The sequence below is a fragment of the Mesoplodon bidens genome, assembly GCF_964165515.1.
Source record: "Mesoplodon bidens genome assembly, chromosome: 17".
Lineage (NCBI taxonomy): Eukaryota > Metazoa > Chordata > Mammalia > Artiodactyla > Ziphiidae > Mesoplodon > Mesoplodon bidens.
Genome location: NC_138174.1, coordinates 25,696,131 through 25,722,077, shown reverse-complemented (window position 1 = coordinate 25,722,077; position 25,947 = coordinate 25,696,131).

The window sequence follows — 25,947 nt, the reverse complement described above, 5'->3', positions numbered from 1 at the left end:
CATGATGAAACTGAGGCAAAGAGATATTAACTCCTGAGTAGTTTGCACAGCTGGTAGCCACCAAGTTCCACCCTGGCTCTTTTGCTACATGTATCAGACACATCTTGGTACCTCCTCAGCTTCCCCTGTCTCCCAGACCTTTATCCTCTTGCTTCACTTCAGCCACTGCTTTGGCCAACCAATTCCCCAAATCCTGCTCAGTTCTTCTACCTGAGACCAACCAGCCACATAGGCTGTGTTAGGGTCTCCAAGGCCACCCCCAGGTTCAGTAATTCACCAAGAGGACTCACCCGACTCCAGCATATATGTGTATTCATGGCTATGATTTGTTACAGCGAAAGGAAGGTAAGCTTATTCTCTAGAAAAATTATATAGTCATCATTTATATAACAAATTACTTATCAAACACTGCTAAAATACCAAGTACTGTAATGACCCTGGAGAAACACCAGTGAGTTGAATAGATGTGGCCCCTGCCCTAGAGGATCTGTCAGACTTGTGGAAGACAGAGTTGACTAAACAATGACAAAGAACTTGTGGTAAGTGCTAGGATAAAAATCAGGTACCACAAGAGTGTGTGGTAGGAGACCTAACTTGGCTCCAAGGGATGAAGAAGCCTTTTGGAGCAAAAGGTGCTTGCATAGGAGATGGAAAATGAGTAAGAGTTAGCCAAGGCAGGGGCTGAGAAGAAGGAAAAGCTCATGGGAGATATCTGGACTGCAGACATGGATTTAAGAGTCTTCTCCATATATAAGCACAGTGATGGGAGCCAGGGCAGTGGCTGAGAAGGTGCAGAGAAAAATGTATCTGGCATGGATCAGGTTCTTAGCTGTCTCTCCCTCCTCTGAGCTCCCAAGGAACTCTCTGAACAGCCAAAAACTTTTCAAAGTTCATAACATTTATGTGCTACCTCAACTGTGAGTTAACATCTCATCTATATGAGTCTTGTGTCCACAACTAAGTTGTGGTGACCTTGTGAACAAGGTGAACAAGAGCCTTGTCTAGCCCTGGAAGCAAGATAAGGGAGAATGTTCACTTGTCTAATTGCCCTACTGATTTTTTAAAATATATTTATCTATTTATTTGGCTGCGCCGGATCTTAGTTGCAGCACGCAGGATCCTTGTTGCCATGTGTGGGATCTTCCTTGCGGCATGCAGGATCTTTTAGTTGCAGCATGTGGGATTTTTGGTTGCAGTAGGCGAACTCTTAGTTGCAGCATGTGGGATCTAGTTCCCCGACCAGGGATCGAACCCAGGCCCCCTGCACTGGGAGCACGAAGTCATAGCCACTGGACCACGAGGGAAGTCCCTGCCCTACTGACTGATTAGGATCCTGGAAAGGGAGAATGTCTTGAGGGTTTATCTTTGTCAACATCCTCTCATTTTGCCTATAGGAAAATGGGAAACCAGAGAGATGAAAAATTTTCCCCATGTCCCAAGGTTTATCACACTGTACTGCAATTGCCAGTAATAGTTCTGTCTCCCGTATTAAACTCTAGAATCCCCGTGAAGGCAGGTCCTGTGTCTACCTTGTTTGCTTTTATATTCCCAAGTTTAGCACAGCGCCTGGCACACGGGAAGGACTCCAGACATGTTTTTTGAATGAAGAGATTAATAAAAAGCTAGTTCAGGTGAAACTCAACCTAGGAAGCATGTCTTCTGACCCTACGCAGAGTTCCAGCCATCGACACTAAGTCGCTTCCCTGACACGTGCTGAAACAGACCCCACTTTCGGAGGTTGATAATCCTCTTTCTGGAGCCCCAGGCACAAAGTCTGCCCCTGGCAACTGCTCTGAGTGTCAGAAGTATGTAGAGAAAGTGCTTTCATTCAAGCACAACATCCATTTCAGCCCCAGAACTCCGAGAGCTCTATTGATTTGTTGCGGGGTCAGGGGGGAGTTGGAACGAGTGGCTGATTTTCTCCAAATGGCACATTTCATTCATGATGCATGATTGTAATCGTGCCTGCCTGAAGCCTGCAGTCCCTGGCTTGGCAGGAAAAAAAAAAAAAAGGAAAGGAAAAAATAAAAGAAATGGCTATTTTTTGGAGTGAATACACTGAAAGGGCAAGAAATCCATATTCATTTTCTTGCCTCTCGGCTGGACTCTATATTTCTCAGGCAGGTGGAACAAAAATCTTTAAATATCATGCTGATCCAGGAAATGCTCGACAATATTTAAAGAGCTCCGCCTGCCTGCCTCCTGCCCCTCCAGTTCTCGGCAGGCAGGCCTCACGTCACCGGGCTGGACAGCCACCAACGCTGTGACAGCGAGCACCGCTCCAGACCCCGGGTTCAGATTAACTAGCGCGTGACCTTCACAAAGTACTGTGGTTTATAGGAATGTTGAATTTGTCAGCAGCTAGGGAGGACTGGCACTCGTGGGAAGCGAGGGATGGGAAATGACTCCAGGCTATTTAAGCCTCCAAGGAGAAAACTGAACTTGGCTTCGACTTTAATTATGTCCGCCGCCCTCCTGGGGCACATAAAGAAGACAATGGGCTGGGACCATTCATAACGGCTCTCCTGCCCTCACCTCAATAAATAACTTTAAGAAAGTCTTCAGAATATCGTTTAGGTCCTTCCCCCTCCCTCCTCCGGTACTGACTTCCTTTTTCCCTGGCAGATGGTTGGAAATCTCAGGACTCCCAGTGTCTTGACCTCCTGCAGATGCTGGGCTCGGGATAAAGTGTGACCAAGGGCTGCTGGGAGAAGAAAAGAAAGAGCATGAATGCGCCATATCAGGGTGTACCACGGGGTGGTCCACTAACTGCTTTCTGATGATTGTCACTTACCGGCTCTGATTTACCCACATTTAAAGAGTTGTGTGGGCAATTGCAGAGGGCTTCAAAGAGAGAGCCATGCAAGGGAGGGCCTAGTATGAACAGGAACCGGGTCAAATGGCCGATGAATGGACCATTATGGGTAGGTGCAAACTGCCACCGTTAGGGATACCGTCACAAACTAGATGCTGATATATTGTCCTCTCTGAGGTCCTCCGACAGGCCATTATGGCTGCCCTAATGAGATTGGCATGCATTCCTCTTTATGTAGCTATTAAAGTCTTGTCTACATCTGCTGAAGGTTTCCTGGGGAAGGGTGGGGGGTGGGGGGCAACGAGGAGGAAGACTATTTTTCTCTCTTCTGCAGTCTGGATACGCCAGAAAAGGCTCAGGCAGCAGACAAACCTTCCAAGGGAAGCACAGGGTGGGAAGGGGCCTGGGTTTGGAGGGACATGGGAGAGGAGGGGTCAGCAGAAGCCTTCACAAAGGCCACTCCTGATCAAAGGGCCTGCTTGGAACGGGCAACAAAGTGCCGCTTGTCCCATCACTTCTTCCTCGCCCCAGATGGCGAGATAACATGCTCTGTGATCCTCATTCACTCAAAATCCCTGGACATCAATATGTGGGTGGTGACCCAGCTGAGTCCATTTAACGCTGCTCAACTCAGGCACAAAGACTTTACTTTTTCTCTGTGAGACTGGATGAGGAGAGATTGGAGAGAAGAGGCTCTGACACCTCTATGACTCACCACCACGTAGGCTGCGGGTTTGGGACCATCCGAGGGCCGTGCATGTGTCCGGGGAGACTGATAGCAGTGCATGCAAAAGCTTGGCCGCTCGGCCGCGCAAGGAACTTAAAGGAAACCCTCATCCCGAGCCCAACAGGAACTCACTCCTTGAGGTCCATCGCCAAAGGCCCTGCCCGGACCCTCCGCTATGACTGAGCCATTTGGTACCTCTTCGCTCAGCGCTGAGATGTGTGACATTTGTCATCAACATCTCAGGAGCAGATTTCAATGTGTACAACTGGCTCAGTTTGAAATAAAAAAGCACCTGTTTTTATGATTTTTCCCAGAACAACCACTACCAAAAAACACATTTAAATGTTAAGCAGAGTGACTCGGAATTGGTACTAAAACATCTCCGAAGGAGGGTTTTCAATGAATACATCAGAAGTCTGGGAAGAGCACCGCAAGAGGTGTGCAGAGAAAGCCCCTCTGATCTAATGAGACGGTCAGCAGTGGGTGAATACATTTTGATACACAATGCTTCAGTGTCTGGTTTGTTTTAGAAAAACAGGAGCCCCTTCCCCCTTTTTCAGGCCAAAAACAGCACAATAGAGCCAAACCCCATGAATCTATTATGCTTATAGGGCTTTTAGCAGGAGTATGACTGTTTAACCAGGCAGTGACACGAGAAGAATTATTATTAGACACTCCAGCTGAAAGTAGAGATTTTATTGATTCCCCACACTGGCCTGCCTTTTTATCTTTGATTGAGTGGCTTTCATGAATCCAAAAAGGTAACACTCTTTCATTGAAAGCAGCAGCAGGCAGTGCAGCCCAGACTGAAACCATCTGTCAGTCTAAAAGAAAGATGAAGGTACTTCCCAAAATACCATCTCTCTGGGCCCCTCTCCCCCAGGACCCTCCACTGCCCACCCCAAGTGCAGGACCCATCCCCCTCTGTGGTACAGCTTCTCAAGACAGCTAAACCTTGACAGAGGGTTTGCCGAAGAGATAAGCAAAACACACCTTCGTATAATTAGGAGACTAATTGCACCCTGAGACAGTAATTATGTCCCCCTTTTTAGGAAAACAGTTCGTTCTGCACATTTCTACTTTTGAGGTTTTGAGATCATTATTTTTTTTATTGGTTCTGAGGTCTCATTTGGAAAACGATTGGATTTGTCTCTCTGTTTACTAAATATCAGGCACGATGTACAAACATCTTTCAATTAGGTGTTCTTCAAGGAGCCTGCTCTCCCCTTCTCTATTTTAAACAGGACTCATTTGCATTCATGGGCAAATTAGAATGCAGAAAAGCAGATAAGCAATGTGCAGGTTTACACTTCAGTGAATATTCATAAAGTACCGACTCTCCTTGCAACCATTTCCCCGCAAATGGCCTTCCCACTATGTTCACTGTGTTTGTCATTCAGGGGCCTTGCCACTTGTTTTAAAGTGCTAGGTTTGGAGACAACACAAATGGATTCAGGCAGGCCCTGTGAAAGCCGGAGCTGGAAGGAAATGGTATTTGTGTTTCATGCCACAACAGAGCACACTGGGAATCCTTGCAATTGACGATGCTACCTGCCCATGCAAGTATAAGGGAAATAATCCAAAGTGACAAATGGATCAGGCTGGGGCTGGAGGAGAGACAAGCTCTTGCTCAGCAGTACAGGCTCCATCCTCCAAGCCTCTGCCAGGGCAGGGATCTCCACGCACAGTGTCTAGGATGAGGGTGTCTCCTTGCCCACCTCCCTGGGCCCTGTCTTCTCCAAGGTTAGGTCTGCATGGATGGGATCAACTGGATAATTCAGACTGGATAAATAAAACCCTCTTTTGCCTGTATTGTGTTGCTCCAATGAAATGTAAGGTAATTGCATAATCCCCCTTCAAATCAAATAAACCCCTCAGTGAAATGCAAGGAATCAATAGGCAAGGGGAGAATAGGCAAAATTAAAGACAAAGGCTTTATCTGAATCATCTGTTGTCTGGGAAGGAAGCACATTTTTGCAGGAAGCCATGTTTCCAATCCCTCAAGTGTCTGTCTGCACTTCCAGTGAGGAATCAGTCAAGCAGACAGCAGGATTAGGGCTGTGTCAGCCTGTGCAAGAGAAGAAAAGAGGGCCCCATATGGACCTTAGGGCCCTGAGTCCTGGGAACAAAGACTGTCGGGCAGACCCTTCTCCTCCTACTTCCTCCCAGGAGAGAACTGCTAAAGCAAGGCTGCCACACATAGGACCCTGGCTTTAGTGCTTACAGCATAAGCCCTGCCCAGAAGGAATTAAAAAGCATGAGAGGAGAACTATATAAAAATACAAATCCGAGTGGGAAAGAACTAAAGGAGCCAAGAACCCTGAGGTGGCGAGATGCCAAGGAGCTTCTGCCCGACCGCCTCTTGGCACACGGGGACATTTGTAATTCCAGATGATAAAACCGTGAACAGCAGTCATGACCTGAAGTCAGTGACAGCTTCCTCCATGGGGGAAATGCAAATGTATGTTTTGTTGACCCATACTGGTCAATCGGCCAACCAGATTTACATCTTGGGGTGGGGGGCAGACACTGGTAGGAGTCTCATAGACCCCCCAAATGCCCCACTATGAGATCCCCAAAGAGGAAACTGCCTCCCCGAATGGCTGTTAGCAATGGACAAAAGCCAACTCTCTTCAGACAGGCAGGTGACCCCAGGCATATGGAGTGCCTTCCCCAGTTCCCCAGTACCACACTTTGAGTTGGCAGATGGTGGAGGAGAGAAGAGAAGGAAGGAGGAACCACAGACACCGAAAGCTAAGCCACAGAGAGAAACGCACCTACTCAGAATCCCCCCCCGACTCAGACATGGCTGAGGACACGAAGATCAAGATGAGCTGGAATCAGCCCCTGGAGACCTCACGTGCTATCAAGAAGCAGGGGTTGTAAGGTTCTTTTGGAAAACGGCAGCCCACGGACCTGTCAAGCATGTCTGTCAAGCATGGTTTTCCTTCCAAGCCAATCGGGAGGAATGAGATGGCATTGGTAGAGCTGGACGCTGCCCCGTCAAACTCGGATGGGTGTGCAGGAAGGGAGATTTGCCCAAGGTCACAGCCATCTGCTCTGTGCTCTCCACGACCTCCAGGCATCAACCCATTCTGGTTTTTCTATCATTTTCCTCCCAACCTCAACCCAGCCCTGAATCCACACTCCCCCCACCTTTTTTTTTTTTTTTTTTTTTTTTGCTGTATGTGGGCCTCTCACTGCTGTGGCCTCTCCCGTTGTGGAGCACAGGCTCCAGACGCGCAGGCTCAGCGGCCATGGCTCACGGGCCCAGCCGCTCCGTGGCACGTGGGATCTTCCCGGACCGGGGCACGAACCCGTGTCCCCTGCATTGGCAGGCGGACTCTCAACCACTGCGCCACCAGGGAAGCCCACACTCCCCCATTTTTACAAAGTGCTGGCTCCCCGGCCGCACGCCTCCCCCAGTCTTGTCCTTCTGCAGTTTCCCTGCCCCGGCCCAGCACTGCGTCCTTTCCAGGCCCCTGCCCCAGCGCTGCACAAGATCACTGGAATGCACTTTCTAACTGGAGCCCAACACAATTCACATGGGGAGGAGGACGGGGTGAAGCCTGCTGCATGTGTTATTCCTTCTTTTTGTGTGTGTGTGGTATGCGGGCCTCTCACTGTTGTGGCCTCTCCCGTTGTGGAGCACAGGGTCCGGACGCGCAGGCTCAGCGGCCATGGCTCACGGGCCCAGCCGCTCCGCGGCATGTGGGATCTTCCAGGACCGGGGCACGTACCCGCGTCCCCTGCATCGGCAAGCGGACTCTCAACCACTGCGCCACCAGGGAAGCCCTGTTATTCCTTCTTAAACTCCCTAAAGCAGCTGATCCACGTGCCTTCCCTCTCTCCTGCCGCCAAGCCCACTCCCAGCACCCTTTCTCCCTGAACATGGCCTTTCTTCCTACTTCACCAAGAGACCATTTGATTCCTTTCCGCAGGGAAATCTCTCTTTCCCTTCCTTCTCTTTCGCTGTGCCTCTCCCAGCGAGGAAGTGCCCTTTCTTGCTAAGGCTACCCCTTCCCCACCACCACCCCCCATGCTCCACCACCCCTTCCCTTGCTTACATTTCCAATTTCCCAGTCTCTATCAGCCCCTCCCACTCAGCCTACAATCAGGCTACGTTACCATGCTTCCCTCTTGGGTCCTATTCTGTTTTGTTTTGTTTTTTTAATTAATTTATTTTTTTATTAGTTTCTGCTTTATAACAAAGTGAATCAGTTATACATATACATATGTTCCCATATCTCTTCCCTCTTGCGTCTCCCTCCCTCCCACCCTCCCTATCCCACCCCTCCAGGCGGTCACAAAGCACCGAGCTGATCTCCCTATGCTATGCGGCTGCTTCCCACTAGCTATCTACCTTACCTATGGTAGTGTATATATGTCCATGCCTCTCTCTCGCTTTGTCACAGTTTACCCTTCCCCCTCCCCATATCCTCAAGTCCATTCTCTAGTAGGTCTGTGTCTTTATTCCTGTTTTACCCCTAGGTTCTTCATGTTCTTATCTTCCTCCTTTTCCTTCCCTTCCAAGTGCATTGAAATAGGCACTGGCATTTCCTCTGCTTCATAACTCAGTCCCTTTTCACCCCTTAGCACCTTCCTCATCTCACAGGGCTCGGGAATGATGGTCCCAGGCCCGTAGGGGGGACCTTTCCTCGTTCCTCAGCCCCGTGACTGCCACGCAGCATTTGACCCTTGTGTCCACCAACCCCTTCTCCAAACGATCTCGTTTTCCCTGCTACTCCACCTTCCTGAGCGTCCCACCTGCTCTCTGATCACTCCTGTTTGGTCGTTCTTCACTCTTTCGCCCTCACTCCCTACGTCTGAGAGCTCCCCAAGGTCCCAAGTCAGTCTTCTTCTCAAGCCAAGTTCATTGCTTCACCTTTCTGCAGAAGACCCACAATCTGTCCCTGCACCCCTGCCCCCTGACCTGAGCCCCAGCTCCACAAGCTGCCTGTGGATCTTAGACATTCTAGCCAAGCATATTCAAAATGGCACCAATGCTTTCCTCCAACATAAATTTGTGTGGACCAGATGCCAGGCAATGCGCTAGCACCAAACATACAAGGACTAGTAAGATCCAGTCCTTTCCCTCAAGGCCTTCATAATCTGGTGAAAGAGATAGGCATGTAGTCAGGTGATTGTAAAACACTATGGAAATACAGAGAGAGAGACACACGAAAGATTATGCATCGAAGAGAAGCACTTAGGAGGGAGTCAGGAAGAGTTTTTGAAAGGTAGGATGCCTAAATTGAGTCCCAAAGAATAAGTACAAAAAAGATAACTATGAAAAATTCTGAGAACATAAGTTAGCACAACCTACTGATCATGTGGTATTGATTGATTTGTACTTGGCAGAGATGCAAAGAAGTCAAGCACGACACCTGAGATTCTAACACCATTCTCCCTGGTACCCAGTGCTCAGAATCTCAAAGCCGCGTTGACTTCTTCTTCCTTCACCCCTTCCAACCCATAGTCTAGTTCAAGAAATTACACTCCCATTGTCTCTAAAGCCATCCTTACTTTGCTTTCCCACTGCCATCCTCGTAGCTCAAGCAGCCATTGTGTTCTCTGCCTACTTTTCACTCCGCATCATCTTAACCCTGTTGCCTCAGTCGCTCCCCTGGGGAGCAACACTCATACCTTCCTACTCTTTGGTCAGAAATCTTCAGTGCATCCCTTCCACTCCTCGTCAGTCAAAGCTCTCTACAATCTGACCCTAACCAATCATTCCAGTTTCTCCATCTTTCTTTCTCTCTCTCTCTCCCTCTCTCATCAATCTGTTATCTGTTTGCTCTATTTACTCTCTCCTGATCACTCTCCACACCCTCCCATCAGTATGCCTCTGCTTCTACACTGGAATTCTCTCTCTTCCACCCCTAACCCTGCCTAAAATAATCTTGTTCGCATTGCAGAATATTATCATACCATCTTAGTGAAATCAAGACCCTCTATATCGTTTGTATACATAGATTCACATATGTTTGTATAGAACAGACAAGATGTAAAAACATAGTAAGAGCTGGCAAGAAATGAGTGCTTACCCTTCTAAGCCCTAATGACTTGACAATCCTTTGAGGTGAGTAAACTTGTCCCCATTTTAAAGATGAGCAAACCAAGGCAAAGAAAGGTCAATAACTTGCCTTCTGTCAAGCAGGGAGTAAGTGACAGGGTCAGCATGTGGACTCAGGCAGTTAATTCTGAACCACTGTGCCTCTTGCCAAGAAGATGGGGCGGCGGCAGGGGTGGGGGGCAGATCGTAGGAGAGAGCTTTCATTTTTCACTTTATGCACTTTGGTATTGTTTGAAATTCAAAAAGGGTGCGTGTTGTTTTTGTAACTGGGGGGAGGGATGGAGGGAAGAAAAAGGAGAGGAGAGGAGAGGAAGGGAGGGGAAATAAGAAGAGAGAATAAGGGAGAGAGGGACAAGGAAGAGAAAGAGAAAGGGATGGAGATGCAGACGCAGAAGCAGATGCAGATGCAGATGCAGATGCAGATGCAGATGGAGGAAGCCAGCGGGCAAGGAGAGGGAAGAGAAAGGGGCTATTTTTGTCTCCCATTGCTGCTGCAGCAAATTACCACATACTTAGTAGCTTAAACAATAGAGATTTATTACCTTACAGTTCTGGAGCTCAGAGGTCCAAAATGAGTCAGCAGGACTGTGCTCCTTCTGGAGGCTCTAAGGGGAAGAATCCATTTGCTTACCTTTTCCAGCTTCTAGAGGCTGCCTATAGTTCTTGGCTTATGGCCTCCTCCTCCTCCATCTTCAAAGCCAGCAACCCTGTATCTTCAAATCTTTCTTTAACTTTGACCCTCCAGCCTCCCTCTTACAAGGACCTTCATGATAACATTTCAGGCTCACCTGGTTAATCCAGGATGACCTCCTCATCTCAAGATCCTTAACTTAATCGCGTCTGCAAAGTTTCTTTTGCCACATAAGTTATTCACATGTCTCAGGGATTAACACATGGACATTTCAGGCAGTGGGGGCATATTATTCTGTCTACAGGGTAGGAAGGAAAGAAGGGAGGAGGGAGGGAAGAAAGAATAAGTTCTATCCAAACTTTAGGATTCCTCTTCCATGGCATTTGTCCTGATTTTTGATTTTTCAACTGGATACTTTCTCTTCCAACTTGGGGCCCCAGCTGTCCTTTGCTTCGGCTCCCTTGCGGCTCTGAGAGAAGGTAGCATGTAAGCTCCTTGAGGCAGGAACTGTCCCTTTCTCCTCCTGAATTCCTCTGCAGCCACGCACGGTGCCTTGTGTAAGGCGCAGGCACAATGGTATTTGTGGCACTGGATTGAACTGTGGAAAGCACGGCTTCCCTGCCTGGACCTGCCCTCACGACCTCGGCTGACAGCCTCAAGATGAACTGCCTAATGAATAAAGTTGCTGAGCCTGGCCAGGCTGTGCCTTTCAGAGTGTGTTTAGGTTTGCTTTGCCAAGAGCAGTTGATTGCCCCTGTCACTCACTTTTCAAGAACCTGAGCTGCCGGCACAGGCAGGCAGGACCACCTGACTGGAGTTTGGAATCGCAGGGGCCGCCAGCGCGGTGCGGCTTCGGCTCACCTGCCTTTGAGTGACAGGAAACATAATGCTGGCCTCCAAAGCTGCCAACGGCAAGGCTGTGGAAGCCCGAGGCACAGCTGTCACCATCTACCTGGGTGGTTCCAGATGGCCTCTCCCCACCTCCACCCCAAGTCTCCCAGCGTAGCTGGTGCTGGTGATGTTTTAATAAAGATGTTGGCCATGGGAAACAAACTGATGGTTACCAAAGGGGAAAGGGGAGGGAGGGATAAATTAGGAGTTTGAGATTAACATATGCACACTACTATGTATAAAATAGATACCCAACAGGGCCTACTGTATAGCACACGGAACTATACTAAATATCTAAAATGGAAAAGAATCTGAAAAAGAATATATATATATATATATATATATATATATATATATATATATATATACACACACACACATATATATACAACTGAATTACTTTGATGTACACCTGAAACTAACCCAACATTGTAAACCAACTACAGTAAAAATTTTAAAATTTTTAAAAACTGAAAAAGAAAGGTATTGGCTATGGATGCTCAGAGGGTGTCCACAGTCTTTTCGTTTGTTTGTTCAAGGAGTCAAGAATATACAGAATATCAGAAACATTGGATCCAAGGTGACTGTGAACCTTCACACAAGGAGTCTCACCAATACTGAGGCCACAGATGTCTGGTTTGAGGCAGCCTGGAATGCAGCCCATAATGAGTCCCAGGGAGCAGCCCCAAGGCCGTTACCCAGACAGCTGGCCAAGGGGGCTTGCATCTTTGGATGGGACCATCAGGAAAGCCCCACGGCATCCAGGACAACCCGATAAGGAGGCCCAGTGCAGTCCCTGTGACACAGGGCACGGCCCCCCAGAGCAGTCACAGCCCAGGAACGAGGATGCCTGGCTGCAAATGTGTGGTTCTTGTCTGCGCTTCCCTCTGGCAGCCTCCCTCCTTGTCCCCCATGGATGGTGGGGTCCTGTCGCCTGGGGCTCCCTGCTTCACCCTCTCTCTCTCTCTTTCAGTCATTCTCCCCCTCCAACAACACACCCTCCAGACACAGGTGAGACACCCAAAGTGAAATGAGGAGACAGTGAAGAGAAACCTGATCTGGGAGCAATGAGTGTGATGAAGATCTAAAAGCAACATACCCTCATGTGTTTGTGAATCACCACTCATTCATTCAGCAAATAGGCACTGAGTGCCTGCCATGTGCCCAGCCCTGCTCTGGGGCTAGAAAACAGTCGTATATGAAACAGACACTGCCCCTGACCCTGCCCCTGCCCCTGACCCTGACCCTGCCGCTGCCCCTGGGGAAGGGAGACAGAAATAAACAAGATAAATAAGTAAAATAGACAACATTCAAGACAGCAATGAGGGCTTTCCTGGTGGCTCAGTGGTTAAGAATCTGCCTGCCAATGCAGGGGACACGGGTTCAAGCCCTGGTCTGGGAAGATCCCACATGCGGTGTAGCAGCTAAGCCCATGCACCACGACTACTGAGCCTGCACCCTAAAGCCCACGAGCCACAACTACTGAACCCACGTGTGACAGCTACTGAAGCCCGCACGCCTAGAGCCTGTGCTCTGCAACAAGAGAAGCCACTGCAATGAGAAGCCTGCGCACGGCAAGGAAGAGTAGCCCCCGCTCACCACAACTAAAGAAAGCCCATGCACAGCAACAAAGACCCAACACAGCCAAAAATAATTAATTAATTAATTTAAAAAGACAACAATGAATGCTAAAGAAAAATATGAAGCAGAGAATGTGGGTAGGAAGTGCAGAGGGAGCTTTGATTTTAGCTGCTGTGGCCAGGAACAGGTGAGTTCCCAGTGGCTGCCCTAAGAGAATGTTTTTAGAGTCCATGTGAAGTCATTTCACTTTCCAGATCCCTGAGTCTCACTGGTCCTAAGACTTTGCCTTTCCTCTTTTGCCTTTCTGCCCAGTTTCATGCCCACTCCACTTATTCCTGCTGCCTGGGAGCTCGCATATCTAGATTTTAGTAACTGAAACCACAAACACCCTGCGCTATTTGTAGAAAAGCCCTCCCACTTGGTCCGAGGATGATTCCCAAACCCAGAGAAGCCAGGTGGCAGATGGAACCCACCCCCTTCAAATAACCTGCTATGAGCCCAAAGCGAGGCAAGGCTGGATGCATGCAGATGCTCACCACAGCGTGAAAAACTGGCACAACTAATGTCCAGCAACAGGAGCCCAAGATGCTTGAGTAAACTAGGCATCTGCTCAATAAACTATGAAGTCACCATTTTATATAGTAACGGGATTTCTCAACCTCAGCACTAGTGATTTTGGGGGCCAGATGATTCTTTGGGGCGCACTGTACGATGTTTAGCAGCGTCCCTGACCTCTATCCACTAGATGCCAGTAGCACCATCCCCTAGTTTTGACAACCAAAAACGTCTCCCGATATGGCCAAATGTCCCCTGCCAGGCAAAATCACCCCCAGTTGAGAATTAGAAAGGCCTCGGTGATGGCCTCAGGGCTGTTCCCTGGGACTCATTATGGGTTGCATTGGAAATATGAAGGCTATGTCAAAATATAGAAAAGTGAATAAAAAATTAGAACAGTGTGACAAAGAACTTCTTCCTGATGCATGAGTTTATTCCTACCATCTTACAAAGGAATACAACTAAATCATATCTTGTTATGCACTTAATGATTTGCCTTTTTAAAAAAATAATAAGAATATTATTCTTGGGCTTCCCTGGTGGCGCAGTGGTTGAGAGTCTGCCTGCCAACGCAGGGGACACGGGTTCGTGCCCCGGTCCGGGAAGATCCCACATGCCACGGAGCGGCTGGGCCCGTGAGCCATGGCCACTGAGCCTGCACGTCCGGAGCCTGTGCTCCGCGACGGGAGAGGCCACAACAGTGAGAGGCCTGCGTACAGCAAAAACAAACAAACAAACAAACAAACAAACAAAACTATTATTCTTATTATAATAAGAATAAATGAAAGCAGAAAATCTGGAGCATATTGCCCCCATAGTAGAGGAAAAACAAACAAACAAAAAACATCATGCACATACACCTCTAAACTGTACCTTCCCTATAATTATTATGACATAAAAAAAATGAAAATAGTTTGATTTGCTGGGGTAACAGGATTGTGGGTAATATTTTTCTACCTCAGTGTTTTAGTGTTATTATGAAATTACATAGTGAAGTAATTACATTTTTGAAATCTCTCTCTGCAGTAAGTCTCTCAGATGGCAGCAGTGATGGAGAGCTGTAGGTCTGATGCGCGTCTGTGGGATTTTGTTAATGATGGTAGAATTCAGAGCAGAAAAGTCTGCCCTCGAAGCTCTAGGGCAGCTCAGTCCTCCAAACGAATAACTTGCCAGACAGCAGGAGGGGCAGGATTTAGCCTGGAGAATGAAGGAAATGACACCACCATCTTAAAGACAAAGCTCCAAACCTCTAGGTGTGACTCTACAGGTGACTCTTCTGAAAAGAGACCTCACTGGGACATTGGGACCCTTTTTTAAAAACTGTATCTCCGGGGCTTCCCTGGTGGCGCAGTGGTTGAGAGTCCGCCTGCCGATGCAGGGGACACGGGTTCGTGCCCCGGTCCGGGAAGATCCCACATGCCGCGGAGCAGCTGGGCCTGTGAGCCATGGCTGCTGAGCCTGCGCGTCCGGAGCCTGTGCTCCACAACAGGAGAGACCACAACAGTGAGAGGCCCGCATACCACAAAAAAAAAAAAAAAAAATTGTATCTCCACCCCCGAACTTTCTAGCCAAATTTCATGCTTGTTTCAAAGGAGCACAGCAGCTCCCACTTTATAGCTGACCCACGTGTTCACAAGTTGCGTCTTTTCTTCCTACGTGTCAGCACAGTTGGCTGTGGTTAGCTGGAGCAATCAAGTCTTTGCTGATGACTAGGGGTAAAAAAATGTAAAAGCACAAAGCATAACTGAAAATCTAGGTCATCTCTCTTGTAAAATACTACCTACTCCTTTTCAGTTAGCAGGGCACCTAAATATCTGCCTCTTTCCTGTCTCTCACTCATCTCAGCATGACAGCGACCATCCTCAACATCCACCAAGCAGGCATAATTGTAGATCGTCTTTCTTCAGAGTCTTGACAAAAAAGAGAGGGTTGCGGTCCTCATAGCTGGGTTCCTGACTAAAAATCTATCTCTTTCCAAGTTACGAGACATTGGAGAAACAGATAAGACCACGCCTACCCAGAGGAAGCCACCCAAACCCCATGCGTCCTGTCTGAATACCCCATAACACTATCCCTGCATTCGCTTAAGAGATACACCCAGCAACCTGCAAAGCAATTTCACATTCTTCCTATGTGCATGGCCCATCAAGTCTGATCACTTTCTCTGGTACCTTACATATGCTCTTAATTCTTATCCAACACAGCATCTGGCAGAGGTAACATCCTATGTATTGGCAGTGAATTAAGACAAGGAGGCAGAACAAAGCAGGCCAGATGGCTTGGGTTCAAATCCGACCATCTGTTAGTTATCTAACTCTTTGTTAGTTATCTAACTCTGAACAAAGGATTTAACTTTTTTGGCACATCAGTTTCTTGACCTATAATTTGCAGACTGGAATGGTGATGACGGTGATGATGGTGGTGGTGGTGATAGTGATGATAATGATGATGATGGGATAGTTGAGAGGAATAGTTAAAATAAACCAGGCAAAGCCCATAGCTTTTAATAAGCATTCGAATGCTGTCATCATTAGACCAATGCAACTTCAGAGCCAGTCCCTGCCACTGAGCTGCTGTGTGATCTCAGTTTAGTCACCAGCCTTCTCTGTAACTACTTCCCCAGCTGAGAAGTTGAAATCCTTATTGCTTTGAGACGCCATGAAGAAAACTTTATTACAATTGTGTTTAGACTCCCTACAATGAGCTCATAGAGCACACCACCTCATTGTTGCTCTGAGGAGCCCTGAGGAAGGCCAGCGGTCAGGGTCAGCGCCAGAACTCTGCTTAAACACAGAAAGTTCATAATAAACGCTGTCAAAGCTTAGCCGGAGAAGAAATGCAAAAAGGAGCACAAACAATGTATTGCTCTGTCTTCCATATATAAGGAGCCTTCTGATACCACAGAGTCAGAACAATCGCCTTACTCAAGAGAGGCTCAGTGGGTTTCACTGTCATGGTTGACCATTTACCATGTCCCCGCCTGCCCCTTGTGTCCCTATAACTTCACATAGTGTCTATCACCTTTGGGCCTACAGACCATCCTTCTTTCAGAGAGGGACAAGTTTGGGGGCGGGTACCAAATCCACGCAGGCGTAAAGATAGAAATCACAATGGAGTTACTCCAGCTGTGAGTGAGCACGCAGCATTTCTGCCACAGGTCCCTCCATAGCTTGACCTTGTAAACAAATGCAGTGTGTTTTTTTGTTTGTTTGTTTGTTTTTTGCAGTACGCAGGCCTCTCCCTGTTGTGGCCTCTCCCGTTGCGGAGCACAGGCTCTGGACGCGCAGGCTCAGCGGCCATGGCTCACGGGCCCAGCCGCTCCGCGGCATGTGGGATCCTCCCAGACCGGGGCATGAACCCATGTCCCCTGCATCGGCAGGCGGACTCTCAACCACTGCGCCACCAGGGAGGCCCTGCAGTGTGGTTTTAATCTAAGCTTATCCCTGGATGCACACAAAATCTAAGTTGTGCCACTTCTGCTCTCTGATTCTCAGTCCCCTTTACTGCTCCCGATGAGCTAAGTCTTCCCTGTATCATGCCACGTGACCCTTGGAGTGACAGTCAGGTCGTGTGGTGCCTTTGGGATGCAGAGGGAGGGGCTGCACCCCAGCAGCCCGCTGCCTTCCACTGAGAATGAAGGATGGAAGAGTCTGCCTTGGCGTTCCCCAGGGAGTGTCTCCCTCCATGAGAGCAGTCAGCTCCATGAGAGCAGGGACCATATGCCTCACTTTGCATTCCCAGCACTTAGCACAGTGACCACCACATAGCAGGTAAATAAATGAACGAATAAAAACGACTGAATGGATGAACAACTCTGGGAGGCAGGTCCCAACCACTGCTACTTTATTTTTATGCTTTTTAAATTTTATGTAGGTATGTATGTATGTATTTATTTGGTTGCACCCGGTCTTAGTTGTGGCAGCTGGGCTCCTTAGTTGCAGTACGCATGTGGGATCTAGTTCCCTGACCAGGGATCGAACCCATGGGTCCCTTGCATTGGGAGCACGAAATCTTAACCACTGTGCCACCAGGGAAGCCCCACCACTGCCACTTTAGACAGGACACTGAGCCGGATGTGAGGAAGAAAAATGACTTGCCAATGATTACACAGCTAGTAAGTAGCAAAGCCGAGACCTGAACTCTGTTCTTCTGATGCCAAATCAAATAAAATATCTCTGTCACTACACGGAGTATCACTTTTTCTGAGACGCTGGTGGTATACGACTAAGCGTGAAGAAATAGAAACACTGAAAGCTCTTTCTCTCTAAAAATAAATGTTCCAGACTTGGGCATTGAATTTGTATCAATACACTCAACATAAAAGAATTTCCTTCTAAGAGGCTGTGGTAAAGCCTCAAAAGGATTCTTTCACTCAACCGTCATGTCTCCTTTTCTGACTTAATAGCCCCTCTCCTTGGCAGGTCGGGGGTCCGTTTCTCTGTAGTGCCTTGCTTCATTTCCCTCAAAGCTTAGCTGAGAGCCCAGCTCCTGCACCGACTTCAAAAAGCACTTTGAGTTTCCATTAGCCACAGGAGGCAGGTACACGAGGAGAAATGGGTCCCGCAAGGAGCACAGGCTACCTGGAGAGCTGTGTAGGCAGAACAGACATTGAGGTGACTTGGGAACTGCCTGGACCTTTCCTGAGTAGACAATGACATCAGAGTAACTACTATCCAGAAAGCAATGGGGTGATTTCCCAGCTGCTATCTCCTAGATATGGGAATGGGTGGGACTTATTTGTAGAAACATCTAGATAGTTACAAGCATGTAGACAGAACAATGACAAGGCAATCAGGAGATCCTCATTCCAGTCCTGGCTCTACCACGAACCTTCTGAGCGGCCTTGGACAAATCTGTTCTGCTCTTAGTATGCTGGTTTTCTCTTTGGTAAAATGAGGGATTTGGGATAGGATGGCCTTATAATAGGGATGGCCTTATAATACCCAATATCTGCCCTCATGCCGGGGGGCGGGGGTAGAAATATCACTTCTTTAAGCTTCAGACAAGAGTGTTGGTATCAAAGTGAATTGTTGAATTATTAAGAATTGAATTATTTCTATTGCTTCTGCGTGAGCTGGAAACTTTCAAAAACTATCACAGATCTTGATGTTTTACGTTCATGGGAAACTAGAGAAATATGAAATATATACATCAAACCTCAGTTAGACATTTCTTCCAACTTCTTACCCAGAAAAAGTACTTAGGAGAACAAAGATATGTAAAACATGAAGAATCACCTTCCAGGTGGACAGACAACATCAGGAACACGGATGCTGACACCGGCCATCCAAGTCCTGGCAGAGGTGAGCCCTTCCAGGAACCCTGGACCAGGAAACAATTTGCCTGTGGATAGTAAGCCTCCAGACTTTGTATCCCATTTGCCCACATTTCTGTAAAACGCTCTGGTGGATTGCAAGCTACATAACTTTAAGAACCATATCTTTATGTCAATCCCAATCTCCCAATTCATCACACCACCACCCTCTAATATCTATAAAATGGATAACTAATAAGAACCTGCTGTATAAAAAATTAATTAATTTAAAAAAACAGTATGATGAGTATACTGGTATTTCATACACAGTGCTTTCAACTTTTCTGTATGTTTGAAAATTAAAATAAAAAGTTGGAATAATGAATAAATAAATAAATTTAGCCAAAGAAGCATAAGACTTGTACACTGAAAACTATAAAAGATGGTTAAAAGAAATTAAAGATATAAATAAGTAAAAGACAGCCCATGTTTATGGACTGGAAAACTTAATATTGTTAAGATGGCAATACTCCCCAAATATAGCTACATATTCAATGTAATTCCTATCAAAATTCCAACAGACTTTTTGCAAAAATGGCTAAGCTGTTTCTAAAATTCATATTCAAACTCAAGGGACCCCAAATAGCCAAAACAATATTGAAAAAGGACAAAGCTGGTAAACTGACACCTCCCAACTTCAAAATTTACTACATAGATACAGTAATCAAGTGTGGCACTAGCATAAGAACAGATGTAAGCCAATGGAGTAGAATCAAGAGCCCATAAACAAACTCAAATATCTATGGTCAATTAGTTTTCAACAAGGGTGCCAAGACAACTCAATAAGGAAAAGATAGTTTTTTTCAATAAATAGTGCTGAGACAACTTGATATCCACATGCAAAAGAATGAAGTTGGACCTCAACCTCACACCATATACAAAAATTAATTCAAAATGGACCCAAGACATAAATGTAAGAACTAATATAATAAAACTCTTTTTATTTATTTAAAAAAAAAAAGAACCATGTCTTACTCTGCTTTGCATCCTTGAAAGGCGACTGCCTTACAAATGAAGCCGGTGCTCAGTTTATCAAAGTAATATTTCTGAACACAAATCTCTTTGTGGAACTTCTTGACATAAAATCAGTACCCATGTACTCTCTGTCCATTTCACAACTTCCTTAACGAAAAGAATCACTTTGGGGGAAATGGTTACAAAAAAAAAAATCCTTCCCCCTGCCAAATTGTCAGTCCCTCTGAGCGAGAATCTCCAGAGAAAAGACGTGGAGCTCTGTTTTTGCTTAGTGTTTTATTTGTTTTCTTTATAAATCCCCACTCTCCAACATGGTTTTCTCATCATGAAAAACTGGACACGGCTTCCCTAGAGAAATAACAGTAATGACACTGATTGCAACATCATTTTTGATAGTATAAAACTGGAAACAACCAATACCCCCATCAATAGGGAAACAGATTAGTAAAATGTAGTATTCATAAAATGGAATTCTGTGCAAGTTAAAATGTATAAACTTGATCTATCAACATGGATAGAACCAAGCTGAGGGGAGGAAAAAGCAAGCTACAGAATGATGTGTTATAGTATAATATAATACTTCTGTGTGTAAAATGTGTGCTTTAGAAGAACCTAAAGGATAAATATCAAATGGATGATCATTGCTTTGGGGAAGGGTGGAGAGAAAGGAATTAGAGGTGTTGGTTAAGGGGCAGTCCATGTATCTGTAGTGTTTGATTTCTTTTTTAAAAGGCTAGAAAAAATATGGTGAAATGATAATAGTTTTTAATTCTGTGTGGTAGGAATACAAATATGGGTGTTTTTATATTTTTTTAATTCTCAAAATTAAAAACAAAGTATAATCTCTTTAACATGACATAGAAACTCTCTGTGATCTAACTCCTGCCCTGAATCATTTCCTGCCCTTTTCCTGTGCACACACTACATTCTCCAGTTGTACAAAAATACTTCCTCTTCCCCCACACTGTGGTGTGACCAGCTCCCAGGACTCTGCCCATAAGATTTCCTTTGCCTGTCCTGCCTCCCAAGAGCCCCCCATCTGCTAGCGATGTTCTTCTTTAACCCTCAATGCCCAGTTTTACTGCCACCAGCCCTGTGAAGAGCTCTCCATCCTGCTCAGACAGAAGCGGGCGCTCCCTTTTATCCTCTGTCATAGATCTTATTCTTTGAAAGTTCAACATCCAGCCCAGTGCATGGCATACAGTCTGTACCCTGTTAAACCCTTTGGATGAATGAAGGGATGAAATGGAAGATTCATATAGTTCTTATAAGCAAGACTCATCTGCATAGATACACATTAAATGCCAATTAAAAGAAACGAAGCTATTTCAAGGACACGAACCCCACTCATCCTTAATGATTTGTGCAACAGATAAGAAAAAGGCAAGAGAAGGCGGAGGTAGCCATCTTCAAATATATGAAAGGCTTTGAATGGAACTTTGAGAATGACTGCTCCATGTCCACCAAGCACTGAGATAATGAGTTTAAATTATAGCCAGAAAGACACCGATTAGATATTGAAAAGAACTGAATAAGAGCAACATAAAGTAGAGGGAAAACACATGGTTTTGGAGGCAGACAGACCTGGCAATAAATCCCAACTCTTTTCCTCAATGGCTGGTTAACTCTGGACATGTTATTTCATCTCTCCAAGCCCCAGTGTCTTCATTTCCAGGATGGACATAATAATACCTACCTTACATGTTACTGTGAGCATCAAAGGCAGAACACATAAAGCCCTTGACACACAGTGGGTACTTCCCTTAAATCATCATAGACCTAAAATAAGAAATCTCTCTCTTGCAATTTTTGAGGTTAGATGGCGTAAGAGTTGGTTAGTAGTAATCCTAGCTCGAAGCAGGAGGATGGATTCCAGGAACTCCACAGGGACCTTGGATCCTTCGGGTCTATTGTGTCATAGTAGAGGGACTTCCCTGGTGGTCCAGTGGTAAAGAACCCACCTTCCAATGCAGGGGACGCGGGTTCGATCCCTGGTAGGGGAAACTAAGATCCCACATGCTTCAGGGCAACTAAGCCCGCGTGCCACGGCTACTGAGCTCACATGGCTCAACGAGAGAGTCCACCTGCTGCAAACTACTGTGCCCACTCACCCTGGAGCCCGTGCACCACAACTAGAGAAAGAAAAACCTGCACGCCACAACTAGAGGGAAGCCTGTGCACCACAACGAAGAGCCCGTGTGCCTCAATGAAAAATCTCTCATGCCTCAACGAAGATCCCACCTGCCGCAACTAAGACCCGACGCAGCCAAAAACAATAAAGAAAAATAAATAAATATTGTGTCATAGAGCCCTCAGGGCTACTCAGGGAAAAGGGTCTTAAACTCTCCTTTGGGAGTTAAGCCACAGAACTATGAGGTCACTATTTGAGCTACCTGTTATTTTTGTGGCCAGGTATTCTGCAATGGTGTTTTTCTTTCCTCTCTTTAAAAAGAGATGTCATTTGTAGTTCTGTTAACAGCCTAGGCTAAACAGTTTAGCATCTTCATTTTAAAGGGAGATACTTAAATTGTCTTTTTAAACCTTCACTGTAAAAGGTAATAGTTAAACTGTCTCCCTTCAGCCCTAACAGCAACACCTTCCCTTTGCTCTTGCCCTGATAGTAGGCTCTGGGATTGTGCTCAGACTGCATTTCTCCTTCTCCTCTTCTCCCAGTTGGAGACAGAAATGAGGACTTGCTCAAGACTCTTCGAGATTCTTTTCTGTTCCAATCCGTTCATGCTCAGCCCCTAGAAGAGACCTGATCTGATTCCAGCAGCCTCTGTTGATAATGAGACCAGTCTTTACTATAGCCTACTCTAGATGGAGAGTGTATTTCTTGGACAACAAGATTAGAACTCACCCCTGATTTGAAAAATACATGATCCACAATCAATAGGTCCAGCAGAGCTAGTCTGAAAGGCTGAGGTGTCACCCACCCCACCACAACTCTCTCCCACCCTCTACTCTGCCCTTTGCCATCTTCCATCTCCCCTCACCTGCCCCTAGTAGAATGACAGAGCGGTGTCTTCTCCAGAACTCCCAGCATTATGTTCTGTAATTAATACAGCCTTTCCCCCATGGAATCACGGCACCATTTACACTTGACCTCTCAACGAGCGACAGAGAAGGTGGTTATTGCCTTCATGGGCTATGACAGGATTCAATACATAAGGGAAAAAAATGTCATAATAGCTTGATAAAGGCACTTTGTAAAACACATGGAACAAGTAATTTTAAAAAAAACAGCTCTAAATGAAGATTCAGTTCAAAGGGAAGAATGCCTTTGGGTTTTTTCGACAAAACAAAATATTCCAAAATTCAACTGTTTAATAAGGCTTTCCCCAAAGCTCTAGCACATATTAATTCTCATTTCAAGGCAGTATGTTTATGTTAGTTCCAACCTACTTTCAATGGTAGGTAATTAGGGAAACTAAAAGTGCATATCTTATTGCTTAATTTAGAGTCTACCACTTTGTTTCTAAGCCTTTCTTGGGATGTGTTTTAAAGATACAGAACGAAAAAAGAGTCTTATTCAACTTTAACTGCATGAGAAAGGCAGTGAACAAAAATCAGGTTACGTATTCTGAGTTTTAAAAGAAACCTTATCTTATTATTTTAAACACCAGCTTTTACACATCCAAGCTCAGCTCCTGGATAATAAATTGCACCAGAAGTTCTCAGAGCTCCTGACATCATTGTTCCAGTCATTTCTCTGAAGTCTGTACGCTTGTCCCATGATTCCCACCAGCGTCACCAATAAAAATTGTCTTGAGTGGCCATTGTGGAAGCCACGAGTATTTATGGAGCATCTTTCTATCTAAAGAGATGTAAGAATCCACATCAGAAACAAGAACAATTGTATAGAATCACAAGCTCCCAGAGTTGGCAGAGACTTAGAGCAGAACTACGCAACACAAATACAATTCAAGCCCATATGTCATCTCACATTTTCTAGTAGCCCCATTTTTTTAAACATGAAATTAATTTTAACAATTTAACCCAACATTTGCAAAATGTTATTTAATGTTTAATTAATATAAAATTATTAATGAAGTATTTTACACTCTTTTTTATACTAAGTGTTCAAACTGATGAGTATTTCACTCTGGCAGACATCTCAATTTGGCTTCTAAATTTTCAGTGGTTAAAGTTAAATGTACTCTTATGAAAACAATGAAGTAATTTTTGATTTTTAGCTTTTGGGTTTTTTTTTTAATTGAAGTATAGTTGATTTACCATGTTGTGTTAGATTCTGGTTACAGCAAAGTGATTCCGTTATACATGTATATTTTTCAGATTCTTTTTCATTAGAGGTTATTACAAGGTATTGAATATAATTCCCTGTGCTATACAGCAGGACCTTGTTGTTTATCTATTTTATATATGTCAATAGTAGTTTGTGTCTCCTAATCCCAAACTCCTAATTTATCCCTCCCCCTCCCCCCTTTGGTAGCCGTAAGTTTAATTTCCATGTCTATGAGTCTGTTTCTGTTTTGTAAATAAGTCCATTTGTATCATATTTTAGATTCCACATATAAGTGATATCACATGATATTTGTCCTTCTCTGTCTGACTTACTTAGTATGGTCATCTCTAGGTCCATCCATGTTGCTGCAAATGGCATTATCTCACTCTTTTTTATGGCTGAGTAGTATTCCATTGTGCCACATCTTCTTTATCCATTCATCTGTCTATGGACATTTAGGTTGCTTCCATGTCTTGGCTATTGTAAATAGTGCTGCTATGAACACAGGGGTACATGTACATTTTCAAATTACAGTTTTCTCCAGATATACACCCAGGAGTTGGATTTCTGGATCATATGGCGACTCTATTTTTAGTTTTTAAAGGAAACTCCATACTGTTCTCCATAGTGGCTGCACCAATTTACACTCCCATCAACAGTGTAGGAGGGTTCCTTTTTCTCCACACCCTCTCCAGCATTTACTGTTTGTGGAATTTTTAATGATGGCCATTCTGCCTGGTGCGATGTGATACCTCATTGTAGTTTTCATTTGCATTTCTTTGATAATTAGCAATGTTGAGCATCATGTGCCTATTAGCCATCTGTATGTCTTCTTTGGAGAAATGTCTGTTTAGGTCTTTTGCTCATTTTTTGTTTGGGTTGTTTGGGGTTTTTTGTTATTGAGTTGTATGAGCTAAAACAATGAAGTTTTTAATTTAATTGTTTTCCTCTAGCTTTATTGAGGTATAATTGGCAAATAAAATTGTGTATATTTAAATTGTACAAACTGATGACTTGATATACATACGCATTGTGAAATGGTTACCACAATCAAGCTAATTAACACACATTACCTGACGTATTTACCCTTTTGTTGGTGAGAATGCTTAAGATGTACTCTCAGTCAGTTTCAAGTATATGATACAATATTATTAACAATGTCGCCATGATGTACATTAGATTTTTGGAACTTAGTCATCTTATAATTGAAAGTTTGTACCCTTTGACCAACATCTCCCATTTCCCCCACCCCCAACCCCCTGGCAACCACCATTCTACTCTGTTGCTATAAATTTAACTTTTTTAAAGATTCCACATATAAGTGATACCATACAGTATTTGTCTTTCTCTGTCTGGCTTATCTCACTAAGCGTAATGTCCTCCAGGTTTATCCATGTTGTCGCAAACGGCAACATTTCCTTATTTATGTCTGAATAATATTCTATTGTGTGGATATATATACCACTTCTTTATCCATTCATCTGTTGGTGGGCATTTAGGTTGCTTCCATATTTTGGCTATGGTGAATAATGCTGCAATGAACATGGGAGTGCAGATACCTCTTTAAGATACTTGTTTTGTTTCCTTCAGATATACACCCTTAATTAAAATTTAAAATTCAGTTCTTCAGTTGCACCAGACGCCTTTCTAGTGCTCAGAGGCCACATGTGGCTAGGCTACCGTACTAGAGTGAAGCTCTGGAGGTCTTGTAACCCAGGGCCACTTGGTGCAGGAATCTTAACCAAGGTTTTGCCAGGACCTGACCCTGCCAGTAACGAGGCTCCCACTCTTCCTGCAAAGTGGCCCAGCCCATTGTCAGCTCCGGTGGGCAGAAAGTTCTTCCTCACGTGGAGCTGAAAACTGCTGCCCCCTCATTGGCCTCTTCAGATCCCAGCTCTCTTTTCCACAAAGTCTCTCCACTCCCTGAGTGGCGAGGGGGCGGGGGTAGGGGGTGATGGGAGGAGCCCACACAGGCTCCAGAGGCCAGACAAGCCCAGGTCGGGTCTCCTGAGGTCCCCTCCCTACAGCCCACGTCTGCTTGCCCCAAGGGCACCATGTCCATTTAAAAGGAGTCAGGCTTTCTGAGAAAGGCCTCTTTCCCAGCCCTGTCCCCTTGATCAGGACAGAGGGGAGGGT